Below are 26,918 nucleotides of genomic sequence, written 5' to 3'. Positions count from 1 at the left end.
GTTGGAGATCTATGAGCCCTGTCTTATATATAGGGCATTAATAAGAATTAAGGGTAATTCCTTGCACCTGTGTGTGTTCAGACATACAGTATATTACATTTGCACATTAAATACATTCTAAATGTAATTTACTACAAAAGAAGGTGTTGGTTTCTCATTTTTCCTGTATGAAAGCTCCTTCAAGTTTATTACTGCAAATCTAACGGGTTGATTTTGCTCCGTTTGCTAATGAGCCAGAACTGAAGGGTGGAACAAATGCTGGCACCGACTGGTTCAGAGTAGATATAATAAAACACAGAGATCAAAGCGACAGTGAACACATGGCTAAGAGATGCGGCAGGAAGCGAGGACGTGACGGACCCCCTGACTGTCATTTGGAAATAGTGGACATCTTCCAGACGTCCCAGCTCGGGAGGAGCCAGTCTTCCTTTGAGCTGCTGCCGTTTTGCTTCTCATCCATCTGTCAGGAGAGAGTTGCAGCATGTCAGCAGTGCACCCACCGCCTTTGTCTTGTAAATTCAACTTCTGACATCCACAAGACTGCAGAGGGTTCTCGCTCGACAGAAATAGACTTTTTGTTTTTGTTTTTTTGCTCTTTTTTTCCCCGTTTCCTAACAACAAAGCACCTCTGTATCAAAACCGCAATGGGTGCACCTTGAAGTCGCAGCCATATATAGAAATCATGTAAATCAGGCATGAATTAACACTGAGGTGGCTGTTGACTTGGAATATTTCAAACACCTTCAGCAAAATGATGATGTTGGCAACGACACAGGAAAGAATTTATTAGGAAGGAGTCGAGCGAGGCAAGAATGGCCCGTGCACTAACGGAGCGCAGGAACACGGTGACGGAACCTAGATGAATTAATGGAAACAAATGCATTTTTCATTTTGAGCGCACCAATTAATGCCCCTGCGAGCTTGATATTGCTTTTGAGCCAAAAACGACTCCCCTTCAGACAAAACTTGTATGTATTTTAGAGCAAAAATGAAAAGTTTTTCAAAATCAATATGTAATAGCCTGAGATTTAAAAATACTGTGCCGGTACACTGCACAGTCTGATGTGGGATCAATAGAGAAATGCATCTGGTTCACAGCAAGAGAGATGGAGGGTGGATCGATAATAAGCAAATTTCCAGGAATTGCAAGAGGTATCGACTATTTAATTAGCCATTTCACTCAAAAGGTGCATCAAAGACTCATGATAAAGAAACGCTAATGGGCCTTTGTGCGAAACCCAGAGAACGACGTGCAGATGAGAAGAAGCTGTGCACGGATCATGCGACTCAGTGGAGAGCACTGACTTCTCAAAAATATACCGTATTCCTGCTGTACAATCTGGGAGTTTTGAACTTCCGGCTATGAATAAATTATACCCTGCATTTTACTTAAGAGATGAAAAGCAAGCCTTGGGTTGATCCTCCTCAAAAGCCTGTCGATCGTTAATGTGTATGAAGTGTTTTGAGTGGGTTCTCGTATTCACATTTTGTTGCGAGGGTAAAATCGTGTTTTATGAAGAGATGTCCAGATGTCCAGAACGATACCGTTGTTATTCCACTGAAAAGAGTTGCAGAGATTTAATAATGAGGAAATATAGATTGGCATTTTAATGTTTTTACTCTAAAGTCTCCTAAAAAAAGTGTTTTTGTCCTTGAGGGCAACTTTGCAACTGATAAGATCCCATTTAAAGCCCAGACTGGAGAGGCTGCAATTGACAGCAATAAATGCTGATATTACAAACTGGCACTTAGGCCTTTAAAAGCATCAACGGTATTTGAAAGAAGCATCATCCATCCATCCATCACAATCTGCATTTCACAGCGGCATACTTCAGGGTGAATTGCCATTTTGGGCTTCTTTAATTTGTTTACTGGGCTTCCTGACGGCGGCCGGGCCGTGATGTCCGCGTCTCGCTCCTGAGGCGAGGTGAACGTTCACTCCGAGGGGCTTCAGCGCAAGAGAGGGGCGATGAGAAGAAACAGCTGTGCAAAAAAAGGGCCCGCAGATGCCTCTTCACCGGGTTGCCTGCAACCAATCTGAAAACAAAACAGATGAATCATGAAAAACAGCAGAAGAAAACCGAGAGGAAAAATCTGATGGATGCCTTTGTTACGAAGCGCTGGAAAAAAATGCTTACACACGGAGGCTGACTGACGCTTATGGGCATTGGAGTTTTTCTTGTGATGACTCCACTCATGATTTATGTAGGTAGACGCGTCTCCTCTGACCTTGAGAGCCGCTTCACTTTGTGCTGATGTTCAGGTTAACTAGGGATTGTGGGAATTTGCGGTCCCTCGGAGGGATGTGTTTTTTTCCTGACCTCACACGGGTTTGCAGTGTGTGCTGGTATCAGGATCAATATCCACCTCGGTTCATGTGGGCTTCTGCAGAGATACAAGCTACTGATGATGGACTGAGGTTTTGATTTTGCTTTGAACCCACCGTTCGTGAAAAATTCATTTTTGATATTTCGCCAGTGTGCAGCTCTCTGAGTTTACAACATCAATTTTGGATTCCAAATAGAAAATAAAATGTAAAAGTAACCATTTCAGCAAAGTGCTATGCTGCTGCCAGTATACTATAACTTATAACCGTTTCCAGCTGTTTGACATTCATATAGATCAATAAAGCTTCAATAATGATAATAAAATATTCTGCTTTCTCAAAGAGAGGTAATTTACCTCTAAAGAGATGGAAATTCCTAATTCCTCCTTCATCCAGCATCTCCTTTCTGTCATTTGAAAGATAAATGATGATCGACTGAAGCTGACTTTCACAGAATCTTGTCAGGACCCTGCGGGCGGTGTTCAAAGCTACTAAATCAGTGTATTCATCCAAAGATTTTAAATATTCAGATGAGTCCCCGAGGCTTCGACGCAATAAAAGCTTATTTACAGGGGCCTGGCACACACACCTTGCATCCTAATGCAGTGACACAGTGAGAAGATGAATGGCCCCGCTACATCTGTATCATGTTCATGGTAGATCAATCTGTCACTGCCGTGGCTGGTTATTCAATATTGTCCTTGGTCTTAAACTCCACCGAGTGAGATTTATGCTGTCAGCGGGAGCTCGAGAGCAAAACAGAAAAATCTAACACTAACTTCTGTGTTAGACTTTGCTGATTTTCATCCATCGTTTAACCGACGCCATCCGATTCGCGCTACCTTGTACTAGTTTTAAATTTTTTCTCAGGAATAATTTATGAGCAACTCCGCAATTGTGAGCTTGATTCGCAGCCAAATACAAATTGTGTCATCACAGCTATGAAGTTGAATCCTGTGCAATCACTTTGCTCGCTGTCATCATCACTATACTGTAAGCAGCTCAGTAAATCTGCAAAGAGAATAATTAACATGAAAGCCGTCCTCTCGGAGAGAAATGACAGCTTGTGGCAACAAGGAAAACACAATCTCCTCAGAGGATGAACATAAAACAGAAGATGAAGCCAGTGATGACTCACACAACATGCTCAAGCCTTTTTTTATGGGTCACATGAAAATTTCCAGCACCATCACACGTTTCTTCTTCACTTGAAAATTAACCCCACTTAATGACGGGAAACGTGAAGCGCAGAGCATCACGCCTTAAATCCTCTGGGGCTTTTCTCTCCGCAGCTCCTGGAAGCAATAACAAATGTCTAAAAACGTTGTTCCACCTCTAAAAGCAGATGGAGCGCTGAAATCGCCTCCAAAGCCTGAGTCACAGTTGAAAGATACATGGCTCCAAATGCAAGTCAGGTCCCAGTCAGAGGTTCCACACTACAATTACTGGTAATTGTCATTATTTTATTTGATTCAAGAATCAAACTTTGAATTCCTTAATAAAATAATAGTAATGATTTAAGCAAATTGATAAACCACAGAGTTCAGTTTGTAGAGAAAGTCAGGGTTTGTAAATAAGAACGGAGAAAAGTATAGAAACAGGTTTGTTTTGATTGATGGGCCGACGGGGGGAGCTCCAATCAACGCGTGCAGAAGGTTACGTCTGCGTTTCTGGCAGCGGCTCGATGCACGTCAGGGTCTTTCAGGGAGTTACTGTACACTGTGTGTGTTTATTTCCTCAGTGCACTTCAACCCTGCTTTATCATCCAAAAAAAAGCTCTGAACTCATTTACACCCATGTACAGTATATACATGTATTATTAAGTGCATATGCAGTCCAGTGGTTCAATCAATAAACTGCAAAGACTAGTAAAACCATTAGTGACAAGCTAATTATAATTATGAACGTGTGTGGATATAAACAACGTGAAGATCTTCACACACACACACACACAAACACACACACACACACACACACACACACACGGACATTTGCATGTGTTTTACATACACACGGAATGTTCTCATTATGAGCATCCTGCTGTTTTCCCCCCAACACACACACACACACACACACACACACACACACACACACACACACACACACACACACACACACACACACACACACACACACACACGTAGAGCAATAACATTCACTCTGAGGTCAAAGGTGGCTGCAAGTTGAGCAAGCACCTGGAAACCTTATTGTTTTATTCAGTTCAGAGCTAAATTGGTGTTTTCACTGTTTGTGGCGTTCGCCGTCTCTTGCTGAATCGCTGATCGGCCCCTGACTGAACTGCTCTGCTACGTGAGCAGCAACTCTGACTTTACATATTTCCATTCACATGGACTGGTATTGTCCTCCCATTAAATAACTCTCTCTCTCTAGGAGCCTTTTTTATTTCAGCAGATTTAACAGCTGATGTTGTCACAGAGGAGCCGTTCCGGCATTAAAACCCCTGGGTTCTGTCAATTCTGAACCAGAAGAGAACGTGTGGTAACATATTTAGGATATAATTACAGCATTCTTCATTCTTCTTATGTGCATTCTAAGGTCTAAAGCCCCAAATCCCAGATTGGTGATTGAAATAAAATAAAAAGAGCCTCTAACTGACTGGGCTTCCAGGAGGACGGGACAAATAATCACTGAGCAGCAAACAAACTAAAAAGTGTCCCAGTCCATCCCTCCTTCACCTCCAATGTGCAGCAGTGTTTGTCAAGCAAATGAGCATTTTAGATTTACAGAGCTGTAATGGGACATAATCAAGTTATAATTTATCAATTAGAATAATTAGGAGGCAGACCCAATTTAATTAAAGCGATGAAAAGGCTCAGAGGAAGCCAGCCACACACACACACACACACACACACACACACACACACACACACACACACACACACACACACACACACACACACACACACACACACACACACACACACACACACACACACCAGCCCGTGTGTGCGCTTCCCACTCCCGGCTGCGGCTTCTGATGCTCGGCTGCATTTAATGTCATTCCCACTCTCTGTCTCCTAACTGATTTATGTTCTCCGTGTGGAGGAACGGAGCACAAAGTTTCAAATCGCTCCTTCCCGCAGACTAAACCATGAGAAAATCTAGAAAAAAGTCACATGTAATGCCTTGTGGCACTATGACTTAGAGCGTGGCTGTGCGTCAGTGGACACTAATGAATTGGCGCTGTCAGCGGCGTGAACTCTGGACCCGACGGTGGGGATGTGCTTAGTGGTTGTGCAGACGCATGTCAGCGGGCCGGGCCCGGTCCGCTTGTACGACAGAAATGAGGGAACGCGAGCGGGGGGGTGTGTGGAAACGCCTCGGCGGCCATGTTTGATGAGATCAGCCGGCTCTTCTCCTCCTCCGGCTCCTGAGTTCGGAGGATTCGTCTCCCGACGTCACCTTCATAATCTGGTGCTACACCAGCTGTGACAAATGGAGGGAGGACGTTCCTCCCTCTTTAAATCACCCGTCCTGCTCCCTGACCACTGTCCCTCCTCCCTCCTCGTCCCACCACCACTCCGCCCCCGCTTTCTACCCGTGCCTCACATTTGATGGCGAAGTAACTTCATGCTTCCCGCAATGAGAAACGGACATTTTAAAAGGCCAGCCTGTCACACAGACAACGCGGCGCGAGGCGGCGCCGAGACGGATGGAGGTAAAACACACTCACGGTAAAGGAGACAAACGATGGGGAGGAGGCGAGAGGACGCTCCTCGGTGCAGTGACTCCTCGTCCCAGCGCGGAGTCTGCGTCTGGGTTCATTTTAATCCGCGCACGCTGGCAGCTTCACATCCGCTTTAGATTTGAAGATTTCCAGTTGAGCACGACGGTCGGCTGCAAGTTTGGTGTTGCTGCAATGTCACTATAAATAATTATTTCATTATCTGAGTCCAGGAATAAACAACTCAATAATTCCGTCAGTAAATCATTCATGATTAGTCCGTGTGATCCGACTACGAAATCAGTGACGTAAACAAATCGATGAATCAGATAAACACATGGTAGAGACTGTTCCCTGCTATATTCTTGTTGTAATCCATATTTTATTTACATTATGAACTATTATGTTTTAATTATCATTACATTTTATGACCCATGGATGGGTTCCTGGCTCTTCCTGACTCTCTGGGTCCGTGTGAGGGTCCGTGGGGGTCGGCGCCTCGGCCGTTAAAGAATAAAAGCCCCCTTCCCTCCTCTCAACTACTCTGCTCTGTGTCACCTTCACTTTCTTCCGGGTGCGTTTGCGCCTCCCGCCTGCGATCGAGGCGCGTGGATGAATGCAAAGCGCCGTGGAAACGACAAAAACATTCCAGCGTCATGTGGGACCAAATAAACTATCCTGTCGTCACAGGCCTCGCATTCCCACTAGCAGCAATACATTCTTTATTGTATTTATTTCATGACGGTGCTTTCCTGTACCTCAGTAAACGCCTTGCATTTCCACGCCTTTTAGCTTTGCCTGACAACTGGTCCATATGTCTGTGAACTGCACTTCTCTCTATTAGTTTTGTTCATAGCTATCATATATCTTACAACTTCAAATTTTAAAGTCAACCTCCTGCTTCAACTTTTCAGCCTTTACTGAAAGCTCTGCACCTACAGTACACACATAATGAATACTAAAATATTATATATTTGTTTTTGTGTATTTTTCATAGGACAGAGTCAAAGGTCAAAGTGATAATGATAAGAAAAAGCAGTCAAACCTGAGGAGCAGCAACAGCTGGTAACCAGTAAAACTGTTTCCTCTCACGCAGCACTGTACTGGTGGTTCTGGTGGTTCTGGTGGTTCTGGTGATCTGTCTCACAGCCTTCAACCATTCGTCAACCATTCGTCATGTTTCTGCAGCACAGAAACCACAGAAACATCTATCTGTGTGAGCACTTAACACGTCACAGTCGCGCCCAGAGAGCAACAGCTGCTGATGTCAGAGTTGGTACAAAGTCTGGAGAACTGCAGTCCATGGTGTCATTTGATCAGATGAACATAACGTGCATCAGTGCAATCAGCTGTTCACTGATGTTCAGCTGAGAGTTTCGCTTTCACTTTTACCAGCGGCTGAATTTACCCCCAAAACCATCTGCAACTGAAAACGAACTCGCTTTTCATCCTTCACTTTTCATTCTCAGCTCCAATTGACACCTTTTCTGTCCTTGAAAACTTTCAAGGTTTTTTTTTTTTAAACTGCAAAATTCCACCTCAACTTTGAAACTGTGGTTGCAGCCGTCTGTGGAGGGAGGAGACCTTCCCCGAGTCACACAATGCATGTGGGGCTTCGCCATATGAATTCAATTTTCATTACCCCCCTGTAATAAATGCAGTGTGAATCCTGGGAGGCCGTGGCAGCAAAAAATAAATCGGATACATGAATAAACTATGTCCCCGGGGAAGGCAAGCTCCTCCTTTGTGAGGAAGATTGACTCCTCCAAGATGGGACACATCAGCCACAAGCAACGGAAACAGAAATAGAACCAGCGAGAGAAAGGCGCTTGCTCCCAGACTTTCTGTTCAACCCCCCAACCAATCTCAAAGCTGTATATAATAATAATACATCTTCTATGCAGTGTGACTGCAGCTCATCGCATTCTGCTAGAGGTCAGCGATTTTATAATTTCTGCTACACGAACGTAATTAAACTTTGATGTAAAGTTGTTGTCGGTTCTTTCTCCTCGTCCGCGGTCGTCCACGTTTCTGACTTCGTCTCGCTCCTGGAAGCAGCTGCTTCATTAGAGCTTGACGTCACTTGGCGTGCAACAGTTTGTGACAACGCTAATGCATTTGCTGCCCAGGTACGGTTTTAATTTCCAGAGGTAAGAAAAGCAAAAGAGAAAACACTCTGATCGGATCTCACCTCCATCAGCCGATCGCATCCAAATAAGAGCGGGTCAGTCAGTGCGCAATTAACTTACAAACCTCAGGTAACAAACATTCAATTTACAAATGTCTCTGTGCTGCAGTGGTGAGTCTCACTGAGGCTATTAGCTCGGCCACTAAATCCAACGTCCTGCACCCCCCGCCCCAATCTGGCGTCACAGCAGATGGGTGGAGGGCTGTGATCTGTTGAGGCAATTTTGTGCATGGCTGCCATGGCCGGTAGTGGTGTGACATCTCCTGCTGCTGGTCGGGCTGTACCCTGACCTTCACACTGGGCTGGTGTACAACTGTCTAGCTGGGAAATGCTAACACACACACACACACACACACACACACACACACACACACACACACACACACACACACACACACACACACACACACACGTGCAAGCACGCACACACACACACGCACACACACACACGCATAAAACACTTTCAATCCCTGGGGAAAAGCGGAAAGTTCCGTTTTGCCGTGAGGGTTTGATGCTGCAGCGTGTGTTGCTGCTCTGACCAGACGAGGAACCGACAGGCAACAGGGCGTCGCGCTCCGTTAAACAAAATGTCAGATGAAGCCGCCAGAACTGCTGCTCAGTAGAACACAGTCAGGTGCATTCACATAGACCATGCATGTGAAATAATGATGGGGGAGAACATATATACAGTACAGTACAAAGGTAGGAACACACACGCTCCCGCTCCCCTCACATCCACTGCTGCTCGGGTCAGAGCAGGAAGACACATTACACAAACCCAAAAAGACACCTTCTCCGTGGGGAGAGATCTCCTCTCATTACGGCCAGGATTGACACTGGGTCTGGCCTGTCCTCAGGGAGGTCTGGGCCAATAAGAGAGTAATTGAAAGAAGCGCATGACTTCCTGTTTGTAACAGCTTACAGAGCCGGGCTGATGTGCCTCTAGGAGCACAGTGTTTAGACAACAGATGGGCAAAGACAAACAGCATGAAGGTTGGCTCAGCATCGCACGGGACGGAGCAGCAATCCAGGGAAGGAGTTCCACCGCCTCAGAATGTCTCACAGTCTGTGCGTGGCCTTTAAGAGCAGCGATACTGTACGTGATAAACATCTGGCCACATCTGCCTCATGCAATGCACTCAGAAAAGCACATAGCGCTTAAGGAAATACCAAGAAGAAACACGACACAACAATGATTCATAGCAGCTCCAGTATCCCCGAAGCGACTGTGGTCCTAAGTGTCAATTGCTGGAGCCAAAATGTGGAGAGTTACAGGCTGCGCCAGAGCACCCCGCCTCACTGTGCTGAGTCCCGGCGGCGAGACTTGTTACGGAGATGACAACATGTTTTGTTTCACTACACAGCCCTCGCACTGACAGTCTGAAAGCCCGGAGCCAAACAAACAGAGGCAACAGCGATGCCAGGTATCTCCAGATCGCCCCCCACCAACACCCCCCCTCCCGCCGCCTCGCGCAGACACCAGCACACGCGTGCACGTGCGCGCGCGGCGCGCGGAGGAGGCGCGAGCGCAGCGCTCGAGAGCGCACGCGGAGCAACACGCGCGGTGCGGTTTGATGCCGTACAAAATATCTGCATCGCTGCAGCACTTTTTCAGGGTGAAGGCTGAGAAATGATGCAACTCCTTCACCTTTCATACCACAAGCAGGTGATCGTTTCACCTCCAAACCAGGGATTAAATCATCTCTAATGTTTATTCATAACGTTCGCTGGTTGTTCATGGCAAATTTAAACTTCCTGCAGTAAATATTACTTTTTAACTTGATGGAGTGTGGAGGCGCAGATGCGTCATTTACCGTACTGTACGCACCTGTGGGGCATCAATAATTCAAGCGTGCACTTGAACTCCAGGTATAGGAATCAGGCAGACCTTGCAACTGAAGCAACTGGAGGAACTGCAGCGCAGTTCGTGATTGACGCAACATTCGGCACGATCAAGTGAGACCGAGGTGCCAGGGTGAGCAAGTTTTACTAAAGAACAACACAATGTTATTCTGAGACTTGCACAGTCTCACCCAGGAGCTACGCACAGTGCACAACTCGGCTCTTGCAATAACCCAGGTCTTTTGAGCTTCACCTTTCAGAGGAAAAAAGGTGGTAATGCCAAAAGTTAGACAAGGTTGCCTCTGCTCTAGGAAGTTAAATTGCATCCATGACATTGCTGCAAAGCATGATCTTTAAAAACAGTTTTAGCCTTAAATGCTGATGTTGAATGTGGTACAGTAATAAAAGCTAAAAACTGTTTATAATCAAATTATATTCACGAGGTGTGAACTGTTCGAGCGTGTAAATCTGACCCTTCAGGCATCCGAGGCTCAGAAGCAGATTGTGAGTCTGGAAGCTCAGCTCACCAGGCAAAGCCTAATCAGAACACACATTAACACGGGCGGGTGCGTCGTTAAACGATGCCCCCTTCTAGAGCCACGTTTGAGTCAACGCTTCTCCTCAGCAGCGCGTGATGAAGGAGCTTCCTCTCCCCCTTCCCCTCGTCTCATTCATTCTTTGACCGAGCCTCTGCGACTCTCACTGCAACAGCAACTGGAGGCAGCGGAAGGGAAACATTGATAGCGTGGCACTAATGAAGCCTTAATAAGAGGCACCCAGTCCAGCGATGAATGAGGGGGGGTCGCCCAGGGTGGAGTGAGGTGTGGCATCAGAGCCAGACTTCTTGTTATTTCATAAGGTTAACTCAATTATGTGGCCACAACAGGTAATTTATTCAATTGGCAAACTTAATAAACACTGGAGGGGATGCTCCTGTCAACACCCAGTGTGGACTTTGTCACTTGCAATTTAAATTATGGGCCTTAGTCTGAGGCGCAAGCCACTGAGAACAGACAACAGGTAATGATCTATATTGTTTATGAGCGGCTGCCAAATTGAAAGAGAAAGACAGCCAAAGCTCGTCGAGGCGCTGGGAAATGGGAGGGGCCTTATTTAGCAACTTCTATTTCCACATCCGCACTGAAAACAAAAGGGAAGAACAAAAGAAAAGTACCTCTTGAATTACTGGGGGAGCTGGCACACTTGTTTTCCGCGCTCAGTGTTGGAATAAAAGATTTGTCTGCGAATAATTTATTCCGATACTCCCTTTGCCGTTTTCCTCTCCTTCCCCCAGTGATGCACACACAGTCGACGCAGAACATTTTATTTTTTGGTTCGACGCTAATGCAAACGCCACCAGATGGAAGGAGTAATGAAATATCTGCATGCAGTGGAACCTGCCTCACACACACACACACACACACACACACACACACACACACACACACACACACACACACACACACACACACACACACACACACACACACACACACACTGGATATGTTATGACACAGCTTTTAATCTATATTAATATACTGTATGATTGTTGTTGTTTTTTTGTGGTCCTAACTGTTGCAGTTTCTAATAAAGAAAGAAGCTGTAAAGACAAAATCACTGGAAGCTCTATGACGCGTCCTGGAATATCCTCATGTGTCCTTATGTCCTCAGAGGAGATGAGAGTCACCGTATACGATACTTGAAAATTTGTGCTGGAATAAAAAACATGCTAAAAGCATAATAGTCTGTTAAATCATCAGTGAAAAGAAAAGCAGGAAGGGTGAGAACAGATTAGATGTCATATAGAGATTTGTGCGACATGACTCAATGTGACTCCGTTGCCCTCTAGTGAAATACAACGGAGGCTGGCGCTGTCCGTGGTGCTGAGAGGGACGGCGCTGTACGGTTCGTGTCCTACTTAGTGCTCGCTGTTGTGCACTAGTGGAGAAATCTCCAGCAAGATCTCGAGTACTGTCCTAATTTAAAGTTAGTAGTTAGCCAAGAAAAGTCCAATTCCTGGAAGTCTTCTCGCGCTCACTGAGGCCGTGCTGGGAGTGGAGTTAACTTGAGGTAAACAAGTGTCCCATCTGTTAGGACACTTGTCAGCGGATGATGTGAAATGCCTTTCACAGCACAACACGCGGCCAAGTAGAAGCTCTCCTCTCTGTTCAGACAAGGCTGAGTGTCCAGAAGCTCTTTAAAAGCGCACTGGGCCACATTTCATGGTACGAATATGTGGATGTTTGAGATAATAGCAGCGTCTTGGAATCAAAAGACATTTGTAGACTTTTTGTTTGGTGGCATCACTTTATCACAGCATCAGGATTCCTTCCTTTGGTATTTATACAAGGCTGTGTCTGGTTTTTTTATCACTGAATCTCTTGCTCCAAGGACAATCATTTTTATTTTCCTTGATATTCAGACCAGAAGCTCAGAATCAAATGGCGACTTGGCCGTCTGTCAAAGTCCCTCACTGGTGGATGATCACTTGTGCATTACTTAATTGATGCTCCACAGTGATGCCTGTATTGGCTACTATCTTACCCAGGCATGTGTTAAAATAATCAACGTGTTATAACTGTTAAATGACTAAATAATGTTTTAGTGAGTCTGGATAAAGATTAGCTATTAAATATTCAGAAGGACAAAAAACTCAATTTGCAATTATTGTAATAATATTTGCACTGTGCATATTAGTGCTGCTTCTAGTTAAAGGACTGATAATGAGACAGTTTGAATCCTTTCATTCATTCATCTCAGGTAAATTTTTGTCGTTTCTGCACATCACACTGTAACAAAACTTTCTACTCCTCACGAAAAAGACTACAGTAGATAATTACAGCCTGGTCTGCCATAATGTGCTTTTTAAGCCATCGTCATCTGTCTCCTCATATGTGAAAACAGAGGCTCTGCTGTCAGTGTTGACACTGTGTCTGTGGACAGCTTGTTGTATTATCTGCTCCATCTTCATTATTAACCACTGCTGCGTTAGTTCTGCTGTTACACAGCGGTGGTTAGCGTGTGGCAACACGACGATGCAAACGTGGCCCAGTCAGTATTTCAGCAGGTCCTGGTTTCTTTTCCGCGCATTTGTGCAGCCTCGTGCAACAGTGAGTCCGTTATGTGCTCCCTGCTTCCTGACTCCTGACAGCTTCTTTGCCCGGTGCTTCCATTTCACAGGTGAGCTCCCCTACCGCAGAGGCTGTGTTTGTTTTATATGAACCCACTGCTGACCCTCCTGACCGCAAATCATGTTGAACGGCCGGCGAGAGTGGAGCTGAAAAAAAAAAAAAAAACTCCATCACGAGGAGGGAAAATATCTTTTAAGATCCATCAAAGCCGTCGCTAATAGGGCCGATCCATCCACGGCTTTCAAAATGTCACATCCCAGCCGCGTTCATTTGCATAACCTCTAAAGCGCCCCGTTGAGTGTGTGCTGCATTGATTTAGCAGCTGACTTGGGAGACGCTTCCCTTGTTGACACAGTCATCTAAGCGAGGGAGAATGTGGCACTCCTTAATCCACTAAACTGCGTGGCGAGTAAGTGCCCTGCCGCAGTTTTACAACCCCATCATGAGTCATTCCCACACACTCAGGCTCCCTAATCTGCTGACTGCTCTTGGGCAAATATCGTTATTTGACAAATCAGGAACGCGCCTGCCCGTAGTCCACTGAAAGGCTCACCCAGCCTGAACTGTGACACTGAGGTTGCAGCTCAGCAACTGTAAAGGCCATTAATGGAAGGTTTCCAAAAACAGCAGAGCAGCTGGAGTAAAAGTGCATGAAACCTTATGACTGGTTAAAAATATGTCTTACACCAGCGAAGAGCTTAAAAATAAACATAGTTAATATGCTTTTTACGGTTTTCTGTGGTGTGGGAGGGATGAGCCAGCAGCTCTCCAGAGGGCTCCCCTAATTCCAATTAACCTATGTGCATATGTGTGCATTGTGTTTTCCTATACTATGTGAAAATCACATTACCCTCCATGCAGTGTTTTCTTTCATGATTTTGTCTGTGAAAGCTTTTCAGGAGGTTTTATTAAACTGCTTCATTTACTCCACGATGCACAAAGAAGACATTTTTAATGATTAGGAGAGGATAAAGAAGGAATCACTGTAGACAGAAGATGTACTGGCATGTAAGAAGTAGGAAGTAGGTGATATAAAAAAAAAAAAAATCCTGCTAGCGACCGACAGACAGCCCAGAGGCACTAATCATGGCAGCACAGGAAAGGCTCTAAGTGCATGATCAGTGGAGGTCAGGGTCTACCACACCAGGCAGGGCTCCAGGTACAGGCTGTAACTGTGCCCCTGAGACAGAGCAGCACACACTGTACAGCAGCAGCAGGGTGTAAACAGGATGCCATCACCAAGCGGCTGCAGTGGTGAGGAGAAACACCTTTGAGTGCGAGCTGGGAAGTCCCAGGGTCAAACTGGGGTGCGCTTCCAAAGGTGGCTAATAATGGTCCAGCTAAGCTCCGAAGGGACCTCCAGGTACAATATGACGAACAGGTAATGGCCAACTCAGCCACCAGCCTCAGAGGGCTGGAGGAAGCATTCATTTTCAATATTGTGGCACTTCTATAGAAAATATTGGGATCTGAGCATGTGACAGTCTTTCCATAATTCCATGAAGAATTAAAGATGAGATTTCTTACATTCCTGAATGTAGAGTTGGACCTCATTAAAGTTCACACTCTGCTGTGTGATCCTACCATTAAATTAACATTAATCTAAACCCTGACTTCAGCGAAGGTAGTAAGAGACCTAATATGAACTGTAAAACCCGGGGGAAATGTTTTTTCTGTCTGAGGCGTGTTTTCTAAATCGACTCTCCACTAAAACCCTCCTTAAGCGGCGACTGTCCATCAGCGCTTACAGTAGCAGCTATAACCAGGCACTGGAGCCTTGGCTGTCTATGGATGTCACGCACAGTGATGTGCATGACGACGACCACAACATGTACGTGGGGTCGGGCGGATGCAGGTGGCTTCAATTCAGAACATTTCCTGCAGCATCCTTTGAGGAGCTTGGGGTGATGTAAGTGTCTCTGCCCCTTCTGAGCTGGATGTGATGAGCCTCACACTCATTGGAGCCTCAATGTTACATGATAACCTGCAGAACGTCTGCTCAGATCAACCGCAAACACATCAGGACTTTCGGTGTCTGGAGTTAAAATGTGCAGTTTCAGACAGAAATCAATCGAGGCCTCACCTACAGTATCGCTACCTCCACCTCTCAGGTGATGAAACCCTCAAGGCTTTGACATCATGAAGGCTCAAAGCTCTGCTTCGAGGACATTAGTGAAGCCAGCGTTGACCGAGATGTTGGCCAGAGCTCAGTGTGATGAACTAAGGAGCCGAGAAGCTCGTTCGTGGCACAGATTAATCAAACATGCTGCAGGCCCTTGTTTGTGCCTCGCTCTGTTTCATCACACTGTACAGTAGTAATCACATACACACACATAATCACATCTCATCTTGTTTTATCCTGTACATCCCAGCGCTTCACATCCCCGACTGCAATGAGCTACAACACCTGTGGACCAGCGTTCGGCTGATTGCTTTACGTCGTAAGAGCCACTTTGCTCTACAACAATACGCCCACGTTCTGCTTTTAGAGCATCAGGAAGCCAAGTTACTCCTGGCTGCTGTGGAAGCAGTTTGTTTGTAGTATAATACACTAAAGGTTTAGCAACAGAATTACTTAAATATGACAAAAAAAAACAAAAAGGTTTTGTGTTTTTCTTCGCTTTCTATGACAATAAAAATAAATTAGCTGCTTTTTCTGGAGAAAAAAACTGTATTACACTTATGACACATACACTTTTTATTTATATATTATATTTCTATAATATCAGACTACTGGCATTAAATAGTGTACATTAAAAGATGAGATTCATTTTAATCTAAGTTATAAAATGTTTACTCACAGCTAAATCACGTTTCCTTCCCTGCTCCCATATCGTCACAATTAGGTTTTACTTTGGCTGTGAAACACTGTAAGGAGCAAAGTGCAATAAATACTTATAACAATAACACAGCCACCTAATGCATTCAGTCTACAGAAGAAAAAAACCATTAGCACGCATGATTGTGATGCATTAGACTCTAAATAAAATAGTGTCATACTCCGTACGCTTGGGGCACTGAATCGATTGGGAGTTGCAACATCAGCTACAGAGAGCATGTGTGCGAGCGAGCGAGCGAGACAGCAGAATAATTCATTGGGGGAGGGCAGGTTTAGAACCCATGATGAAAATCGATAAAGAATAATAAATGAGAAACAACTGGGCAGATTATGAAGGTTATTAAGATGTGGATGTGGATGGGCTTTGTCCTTTGTATTGACACAGCACTGCAGTGGGAGAAAAAGCACAAATTCACCGTAATATGTTAATTCTGGGCACATTTGCTGCGCTGCGAGTCCTTCCCTGCTCCTTACATTCAATGGAGGGTGGCTGTCGCCTCAAGGCTACCGGAGCAAGACTGCAGAAGGTCACCGGATTGAACCTCAGAGTGCAGCAAGGGAGCGAATAATCTCCTGCACCCAACTACTAATTAGGCGCCCTTGAGCAAGGTCTTTAACCCCCAACTGCTCCAGTGAATCCACTCAGGGGTGCGCCATGTGCAGCGTCTCCCAGGTGGAGCAAGGAGCCCGTGCACGGCAGCAATCAATCAAATGCGCTTTAAGAAAACAACAGCGTCGCCGCGGTTCCGTGCAAGATGCAGTGAGCTCCGCGACCCGGAGAATCGGGAAGTTGGCTGAATATATGAAAAAGAAAAGCAGGCAACACTTTCTCGCGCTCTATCGTTAGGAAAACACACAGACGCTGCCAGCAGATTAATTAAAACCTATAGTGTATTGATTAGAATACGTTTGTGGAAACTTCCCGACAAACAGACAACTGGTGCCTTTCAAGGAAACAAACCCAGTTCTATAAGAGGCAGGTGGAAGCGGAGATAATACAGGAGAGCTAATCTTCATTCAGCAGCTTCAAGACCACTGTGCAGTGGGATACGCCGCTGTTCAGTGGACGCGTCTGGAATCACAGGCTTTGCTTCCTAATGACGAGCTCCTGCGCATTTGATTTGGATTTTAAAACGCCTGTCAGCGCCTTAAATCGCGTTACTCATCCGCAGAAACATCTGGTCAAAGGCTCGATGGCAGGCGATACACACACACATACGCACACATACGCGGCACACACGCAGATGCATCGGAGGAAAACCCGGATTCTCGGGGGGTGATGCGCCGGGGCCATACCATAAAAGACAGAGCGGTGGCTTTGATGAGATTGCAGAGGCTGAGCACAGCTGGCTACGGTGGATGGAGTGGAGGGAGTGGATGCATGTGGGGGGGTGGAGGGGGGGGGGGGGGGGGGGGCTTTAGCACAGCACTGAGCCGAGAGGAGACCTCAGAGAGCTCCATCTGTTCCCTTCGTCAGGTCCTGATGGGCAGAGCTCCCGGTGCCAGGATCCTGCTGGTTGCCTCTGCTGCTGGAGATGCACACGCACCGACCCGTGCATGCGTCACACGGGCACGCAGCGCACACAAACATAAACACGTCCAGCACGTCTACAGCTGTAACTGAAAGCATGCGCGGAAACCCTGGTTTTCCATCTCCGTCCTCCTCTCGCCCTCGACCCCGTGACCTCTCGATCTCCGGCCGACGAGCAGACATGCAATCGACAGTCTGCTTTTTGATGCGTTTTTATCATGGCGCTCGACGGTAATTTATCCGCACAAGCAAGGTTGACACTATTCAAAGATGACACACGGAACTCTGTTTGTCATCTCCTGTTGCTGGAGCAGCTTTCAGCCTCATATTTAGTGACTAAGAGGATTTGTCTCCGTGAGGTGCTTTGACTGTGAGTTTTAAATCACTGTTGACAACAGGGTTTCTCTCTGGATTAGATCTGCGACGGCGTCGCCTGCGGAATTGATAGAAGGTGGCTTATTATCCTACACTTATATGTTGCCCTTCTCGCCAGACAGAAATTCATTCCTAGTTAAAGGAGCATTCTGCTGCCTCAGTGTGGGACGGAGTCACAGATTCACTTGTGAAGCTGAGTGATGAAATGAACTTTTTGAACTTGCTTGTCAATCAGAGTAACGTCAGATCTGAGCTCAGAAGCATGCGTCGTGTGGGTGGACACCGTTGTGTTGGAAGCTGCGTGTAGACACACACACACACACACACACACACACACACACACACACACACACACACACACACACACACACACACACACACACACACACAAACACACACACACACACACACGAGTCACGGTACAATTAACTTAAGAGTGGTGAGACAGGGGAGATTGATCATTGTTTGCTTTGTGTGTGTCGCTGTCTAAGAGAGATGGCGGTGGACGAGTGCGCCACATATAAAGGTGCACGCTCGTCATCAAGGCTAAAAGGAGAATCTGTCTGAGGAAATAAGGGTGTGTCAGAATTAATAAAGGCAACCGTCGACCCCTTTAACCACTTTGTAATCCACAGATTCAAATCTCATTTGTGGCCTGTAACAGCAGCGACATCCTGTCATAACGCATGTGTGACAGGAAGCCGCCCGCCTCGGTCGGAGCCGCTCATGCTTGATAGTGCATTATCATTAGCGGGGAGCCGCAGATTAATATTTCATTAGGTCCACAGCTTTGCAGGGGCTTCGGGCGCACCGAGTGATATGTTAATCCCCGCTTCTCGCCGATTACTCTCTCGCAGGCAGGGCCAGGATACAAGAGCTCTTATTATGATGGACAGAGCAGCGGAGCAAGGTGTGGAGGAAAAGTGAGAGATATCCCTATTTACCGGTGAGTGAGCATGGCCGGACAGAGCGGTGGATCATCGCTTTCCAGGCCATGGCCATAACAAGCCATTATTGGGCTGCTGCAGGTGGGAGGCGCAGCAAACTTAACAGGGCCGCTTGTCACAGACAACGGGGACGGGCTGAGTACAATCGGATTAAAATCAACTGGAAAACCACAGTGGGAGGGAATTCATGCCACTGTTAAGCATAAAGGGCGAACTGGAACAATAAAACCTGTGTGCTTTAAACGGCTCCAGTGATGAACGCGTGAGGGGCCTCTGCTGTGTCTGTGTGCGTTACTGTCACAACATGGGCAACATCAGTTTTCACGAAGACAAGTGTTTGATAAAACTTAAGCAATTCCTCCCCTCTGCAGAGTGTCTGTATTATTTTTGACATTCTCTAGAAACGGCGAGCCTTCAGAGCTGGCATGTTTAAACCTCCATCTGTTTGAAATATCAAAGCGCTGGTACGACAACTCTCTAAATGTCACCGTGGGGGATCTTCCACCCGTTTGATGCTCATTTCACGGCGAGCAGTAATGACAGGTCTGAAGGTGTTTCGGCACCCGTATCAATGCGCAGACGTTGCTCTTATGTCGTTCCTCCCTCCTCGGTTTGAACGCTCGCTTTGAGGACGCCAACATGAATCGCTATTTCATTCTGGAAACCTGCACATTTTTCATCTTTTGAATGATGTAAATTCTTGGCTTACGGAGTAATTGCAGTTGTCATTTCTCATGATTTCCAAGGCCCTTATCAGACATGTCTATTACGGTCTGAACCGGAACTGCAAATAAAGCCAGAGAATTCCATTCAAACTTAAAGGACTCACGGCCTTATATCCGCATTTATGCGGCCCTTATTAGTGCAAAGAAAGTCAATGAGGCATCGAGTCCTCTCAATATCTTTACAGCTACTGTACAAGCACAAGCTGAACATCAGTGTTTTATTAAAATACTGCTTCACTAATGACATGGACCTAACGGTGTCATCATCCCTGAGCTGTGCCTCCATTTGTTGCTATTTGGACTTAAAACCACGTGATGATTTCCTGTGTGTTCGCGCACCGTCCCGCTCTCATTTGTCAGCGTCGCCCCGTTCATTTCTATTCTGCGCTGTGCCGATCCAATCCACCTTGCAGAATGTCTAATAGGCTTTAATTAAGTTGATCAGCCCTCCCCGCCTCTCTGCTGCACCCCTTTCCGTTTGGGACGAGGAGGGCTGCAGATAAAAACATGGAGCTGATTGCTATGCACACAAAGTGCTCAATGACTTCATGACCAGCTAATCAGCCCATCAATGATGTAAATGAGCAGTTGCTGTGGTAAATTATATAAACCTCTAGTTCCCACTCAGAGAGGAGGAACATTTCACCTTCAGGGTCTTAAAGTTTCCACTTAAGAACAAATGTGTTCACTGATGGAAAAACAATAAGAGAGAGCAAGCAGCTGTTGAACAGACCTACACTCAGTTTGGGTTTGGACACAGAACGTAAGTGTGCAATAAGCTGAAGGTCAACGTTATGGGACATGTTTTATCAATGAAAACACAGAAACAGGAACACAAAAAATAAAAAGTGAAAATTGAATATTAAAAGAGAAATGTGCCTTTGGGTGACATGTTTTCAAGTTAAAAGACCTGTCAGTAATTAAAGACATGATTCAAAAGCCCGATATGATGATGATAAGATGAAATACTGTTGAGACTGAGGCACAGCTTCAGTGACTGACATCTTTATAATCACAGAAGAATGAGAATAAAAAAATACTACAGTAAAATAAGGACTTTGATTTAGACAGGTGGTAGTCAGTAAAATAAATAATAACAGGATAACAGGACAAAGGCGCCTTTTAAAGGGAGGTGAGTGATGAAATTGTCTGACACCACAGAATGGATTCATTTAGACAAAATGAAGTCTCTAGTTTGAATGAAAACATTTAACTCTCCACTAACAGGGAGTTAATGGAGGCTATTGTCACAGTTTGATTGGGATGCTTTGTCTCTGCAGAACGACCTTAGGTAAACACATCGTCCTCCGCGGCTGCACGCATTCATGACGCATGCATTCAGCGTTCTCCACTGAGACGGACCGGCGCCAGAGCCGAAGGGAGGCCGCTCCACGTACGGCGGCCGGACCCCGACTCCACCAAGCTCCGCCTCTGTCCTGGTTTTTACATATTAAACAAACGCCGCTGCCTCCTGCTCTCGCCTCGTGCGCCCTCCTCTCCGCTGAAGTGCACTTATGCAGACACCTCTCACTTCCCCCGGACCCTTGAGCCTCGCAGGGCGGCGTGCCGACCCCGGCGCGCCTCCTGCTCACCCACAGCTGCCCCCTCATCACCTCCTCCATCTGAATGAATAAAAGGTGGTGAGGAAGCAGCCTGCGTGAGCCGGGAGGAGCACCCGGTGGTTCTGAAGCTCTGCCCACCTGACAAAATAGGCTCAACAACCTGGATGCTAACTACTGCTGCTCCTGCGTTCACGCTTGATGAAGGAAAACGTCCCTGAACATCACATTAGATGTGAGCACTCGGCTCCTTTCGCTACGTGTGGCCTTCGTATGTCTGATTGTCCTCCTGCTCTCACAGCTGCTGAACTTCGGTCCCACTCTGCGGTTTACTCCTCCTGGATGCGTTTTTAACCCTGCGACGACCACCGCCGGCCAGTTGCTGTCACTGGGAGTCGTCCAAACGCACAAGCGGAGCCTCTCACGCGGCTTCGCGCTTGTTCCTGCTGGTGACATCTGCTCCTGTGCGCCGTCCTTGCCAGTCTGACCTGTTTTGGACTGGTGTGCATGAAAACAGTCCAGTCAGCGCGTCCAGGCTGCAGGGCGGTGCTGTCTTGACTGGCCTAATGTGTCTTCGCCTCAGTTTGACATTCAGCGCGGTTTCCCCCACGCTCATGACCCTTTGACTCCTTTACATCCTTTTCCCAGACTGCTCGTGACTCATACTGACCTTGAGTTGTGAGCTCAGCACATCTCCAACTGAAACAGAGACGCATACTTCTCCAGGGGCATTAATATTTCATCCTTTAGGTGGGAACATCCCTCTAGGCCTGTGTGGGGCTTTTTTCTAGGGTTATTTTTTCTCCGATCGGTTTGACTGATTCTTTATTTTTGACTGTGCCAGTGTCCGGTTTGTCATATACAGCATGTTAAGGACAATAAGGCCAGCGTGATGCTGCCAAATGAGCTGTTTAGACTGGTCTTAAATAACAGGCAGGAGAGATGACATATCCTGGGTTTCTCCAGCGACTTTCTCCTAAGTTAACGCGAGCTCTTTCTACTTATTATCCTGAAAACAGTCCAATTCCCAGGACACCTTTGTAACACTTTCTGCATGGTTGATGTTATGGCTTCAAGAGGGTTCTCTGAAGTCCCAAACTCCTCAGAGCTGATGCAGCGCAGAGTTGGAACCATCAGGAAACAAAGAACTGAGGGAGCATAAGCTCCCATTTTCCAGAGCAAGTTAAAAGCAGCACAGCTCCTTCTAATGCTCTGAGGCTTATTTTAGATATAGGGGGCTTTTAATGTCTAATACACACTGCTGGGCTCACTGACAATGCCGATGGTAAGAGTGGGGGACAACAAACATGGAATGATCCATATTTCTCCTGCGAGGGATGTGCTGCCTGAGTGAAGGAGGAGAAAATGCTTTATCTGGTGCTGAGTTTCTATTATTTTCTAGTACTACATGAAGTCTCATTTGGACGCAGTGCTAAAACATCCATGCATCTTCAGTGCCCATGTGTCCTACGGGGGGTCAGGGGTCACTGCACCATGTGTCTGTCTGCGCTCGTTAAGCGCTCTCTGCTGCTCTTATGTTGAAATCACTGCATTATGTGAGAGCATAACACTCAGTAGCACATTTGTAGGACCATTATACAGCTCATTACAAAGAGTTAATGGCTACATGAGGCGAAACAAGACACAATAGGGACATTTCAACTATGCCAAACTTAGAAAAGATGATAAAGAGTGAAAAGAATAGCAGCAGGTACAGTTTAATCCCTGGTAGGTGTATTTATAAAACAGCATATTTACAAGCAGTAATCTGATAATGATTGGTATTTAGTGTTTTATGCAGCATATGAGAAATGTCACAATCTAAATCTAAACTGCCCGTTTTCGTGAAGATGAGCATTAACTGTATTTTACATGATGTGTCTCCCGTCTAGCCAGAATAAAGGAATGTACCGCGACTGAGATTGATGGACAGGTCCCACGTACAGTAATAGAGGACATTTAAGCTGTCTGGTGCTATCACACGTCTCAGACTGTACTGCTCAGCTGAAACATCCCTGTGAACCCTGAAGGAAAGGAAATGCAACAAAGCCACACTCTCTGATAAGCAAAGACATAAACACAAACACGCGTCCTCTCTGCCGCAATTTCTCCACGAAATCCTTCCAAGAGGGACCGAATGAATCACCCGAGGCCATGAAGGCAACACTTCCTAGGAAATTTCTGTAATGGAAGGCATTTTTAGTGCTCTTTATGCCCTTGCAAAAAGCCAACGGCGGCTTTATTGGGCTGGTTGTAAAACGCAGAGGCGTCCAAATACGCTGGCGCAACCTTAACACATCATTCCTCCTGTCCCCCTTCATCATCGCCACGCTATCCGACACAGGTTGATGTCAACACATTATTCACCTAAGCCGTACACGTTCTGGCCGAACTAAGGAGCCAGCTGATTAGGGGAAAATAACCTACAAGGCTCAGGCTAGATCTGAGCGTCCGATTTTGTGAGAGAGAGAGGAAGAGAGAGAGAGAGAGAGAGAGAGAGAGAGAGAGAGAGAGAGCGAGAGAGAGAGAGAGAGAGAGAGAGAGAGAGAGAGAGAGAGAGAGAGAGAGAGAGAGAGAGCAATCATGTAGTGGTTTGAGTGGATGTCTTCTATTTTTCCATAACCCTCAAAGTCCCTGTGAGAGATCATGTAACTCTCTCACCCAATCCCTCTGCTGCAGCACCTGCACTGCAGCTTCACAGTGTTGTGATAACAATCAGCTGTACTCATCTGTAATGACAGGTCAGGGTTTTGGGGGTCTGGAGGAGCAGATGTGATGGATGCGTGGGAAGACAGGCGCAGAGGCGAACAGGGGATCCATCTGGCCAGGAGAGGGCTCTGGATGTCAGGAAACCGTGCGTCAAGCGGCAGGCTGCTGATTTGTTAGGCCTGCCATCATCTTCATCATGGCTTCTCCCGCTTCCTTCCTCTCCCATTTCCCTCCCTTCTGCGTCTCCTTCAGCTTCCAACCCCGTCTTCCCTTCCATCCTGCAAACCAAGCATTCACACCCGGGTCTGGGCTCTGACTGCTGTTGAATATTTCAATATGGCTGTGCTTATCTGGCAGCCCCTATGACCTGCCTGGATGAGCGGGGGAGAGGCAGAGATTCGCATGGTGAGCTGTGGAATGGATACTATACACAGTCATATATAAGTGAAGAACTTGCCTCGAGGTGAGCAAGCACATGAATACCAGATCTCCCCGCACTCATTTGTGTGGACGGGCCCTGAATTCCATAACAGATACTGAATTTCAGCCTTCATTTAGATTTTTATTTTCTGGATTCTGTTCAAATAGCCCAGCGAGAAAGCGGCTGTGGGAGTAAAAGTTGGTTTATTTTTTTTTTGCGTGTGTGAATTTCATTACTGTAGTCACAAGGGAGTGAAATATAGGAATAAAATATTGCACAGTGCAGGTTAGGCTCCTTCATGGTGCTCTGTTCTGCACAAACCATTTCACCCCTGGTTAATGAAGTAAGCTAGGGGTCACGTGAGTGAGGGAGTGAATAAAGCTGTACCCAAAATGCTGCTGAACAAGGTAAACATACACGCTGCCCTACGACTCCCGCGGCAGGAACTGTATTTCGCCGACCTAAAGACGTTCTGTACCTCTGACTGATACACAGAATTAGGATTCGAGAGTCCTCCATCAACCCAACTGGTCAATATTTGTTACCATTAGAGTGGTGATTTTATAGTTCATGCACCTTAAGATGCGGCTCCTCCTTTCCTGGCGACTGACATGTTCCCAGAGTGCACGACGAGCCCAGGGAAACACACTGGCCGTCAAATCCTTCGGAAAAGCACCGGCTCCTCGGCGTTAGCACGTTTCACTGGGCGGTTAGTGATCTAGAGACACGGAGGTTTGTTTGCTGTCAACAGCAAACAGTGTAGTCTTAGCACAGACGAGCGAGCTGTCAATCTGGGGGAGAGGGAGCGGCCACGTGGGGTCTGGGCGTTGGACCACAGAGAATAAGAAGAAGGGCCTGGACGGCTGATCAAGAATGGCAGGCGTGCATTAGGGGGGCACTGCTCGGGGAAAGATTTGACTCTGACCAATGAAAAGGAGTTAAAGGATCACGGGATAGCGGCGTGGGGGGGGGGGCAGGGAGGCTGGAGGACACCATGCTGCCTCTAATTGGTTTTTCTTTCTGAAACATCCATTGCTCCCTTGCCTTTGGAGAGACGCTGTGCTCAGAGAGCCACAACTGAGAGCTCAGCAAAGCCTACTGGATTTAAAGGGAATCTGTATCTTAAAGGGGTGCTGGGCTGCAGGAGGGGAGGGGGGGGGGCATCACAATCAATAATTCATAAGGCCTTTCCTTATTAGGCCTTCTCCTGACTTGGCAAGCGGTTCTTATGACCAGCTCTGTGTCAGATGAGGAGCTCCTTGGAAGGCAGAGTCGCACAGTGAGTGCCAGCTGTAGCTGTGCTCTGCCAGTGCCGCCCGGCACCGGCGCCCGTTCAGCACGGATCCGTTTCTCTGAGCACCGCAATGGCGATGCTTTAAATACTCACGCTGCTAATTGTCAAGTGTTACCTGAAGAGAAACGAGACAGACAAAGGTTCATAGCTCACAGACACTGTGCAAGTGTGGTTGGCAACTCCAGTCCCCAAAGCTGATGTTTCAAAAATATATTGCACATTTTCATATTATTATGTGCTGTGGAACATAAAACTATTTTGGGCTGAGAAATATCTGAACCGAGTGACAAACCAGGCACAAAGAGGAGCAAAGAGTGAGTCTGATCATATATTCAAGCATGATAGTTTTGCATGTTACCAATTTATTTGCTAATTTTGGAATCACTCTTAATGATGTTTGTGGAATCTTTTATGAACTTTTTCTTATTATGTCTCTGCCAACAACTTGTGTTTTGTCTGCATAGACGTATTTATAAAGTTTTCTTTGCCTTCTGTCAGATAAAAAAGGTTCAAGTAAACTAACAACCGATAATTTTCCAACTTGTCTGGAAATGGAAATGAAATAGCAGCCAAACCGTGTGTCTGTAGACAGCGTACAGCGTGTACCTGAAGGCACCACCTGGATAAACGACTGAAGGCTCCAGGTCTCGGCTGTGTGCATCGGGTCTTGGATCATGGGCCGCACTCGGGGGACGCGGGGACCCAGGGAGGAGGCCTCTGCATCCGCCTGCATGCCTGTCGCCCACCTCACATCTGAGGCGACGGCGGCGGCGGCGGAGTCGTGGGGCGCTGGGGGCTAAGGCGTCTCTCATTAGACTGCAGCGGCAGCGCATTAGGAGAAGATGAATTATCATCTGCCATGTGGCGAGATCTAATGGTGACCGTGCAGCTCCTCTGGATGCTTTTCTATCATTAACTCCCTCCAGGTTTGTCCTCACACCGTGTTTGGCTCATCTGAACTTAAAACCTGTCTAATTATCATGATTGACTCTAAAAGTAAAGTTGCCTCACGCACCCTTGACCTTTACCTTCTTCATACTAATTCCCACCATTGTGACACATTGGACTCATCCGTAATGAACAACTGTACAGTGGAGACCCAGTGCTAGAGATAATATTCCCATTCCACCTGAACACCTAATGCCACTGACGGTGGCTGCTGTGCAGGTAGGAGCCGTGATGCGCAACAGATAAACAGTGATTACGCTCCCAGTGATAAATGAAAGGGCAGCCAGCCAGTGTGAGGACTTTTACTCACCATTGATTACAATTTGTAAGTGCTGCTTGCCTGCGATGGGGTGGAGAGGAATCCAGCTCGTCTTCATCACCCCTTAAGCGTCTACGCT

General features: G+C 46.5%; 1 long non-coding RNA gene across 3 annotated transcripts in view; it reads right to left on the bottom strand.

Moving 5' to 3' along the window:
- Positions 1 to 533: 533 nt before the first annotated feature.
- Positions 534 to 26,918, bottom strand: part of LOC129603124 (uncharacterized) — a 179,541-nt gene continuing 153,156 nt past the window's right edge. For 2 of the 3 annotated variants that reach the window (XR_008692769.1, XR_008692768.1), the window contains exon 8: positions 535 to 2,037. This is a non-coding gene — a long non-coding RNA (uncharacterized LOC129603124). Of the gene's footprint in view, positions 2,038 to 26,918 lie in introns of all 3 variants that reach the window. The other variant, XR_008692765.1, reaches the window with a different exon arrangement.

Source organism: Betta splendens, chromosome 16, assembly GCF_900634795.4.
Source record: "Betta splendens chromosome 16, fBetSpl5.4, whole genome shotgun sequence".
Taxonomy (NCBI): domain Eukaryota; kingdom Metazoa; phylum Chordata; class Actinopteri; order Anabantiformes; family Osphronemidae; genus Betta; species Betta splendens.
Note: the sequence above shows the minus strand (reverse complement) of the source record. Positions and strands in the feature narration are given on the sequence as shown.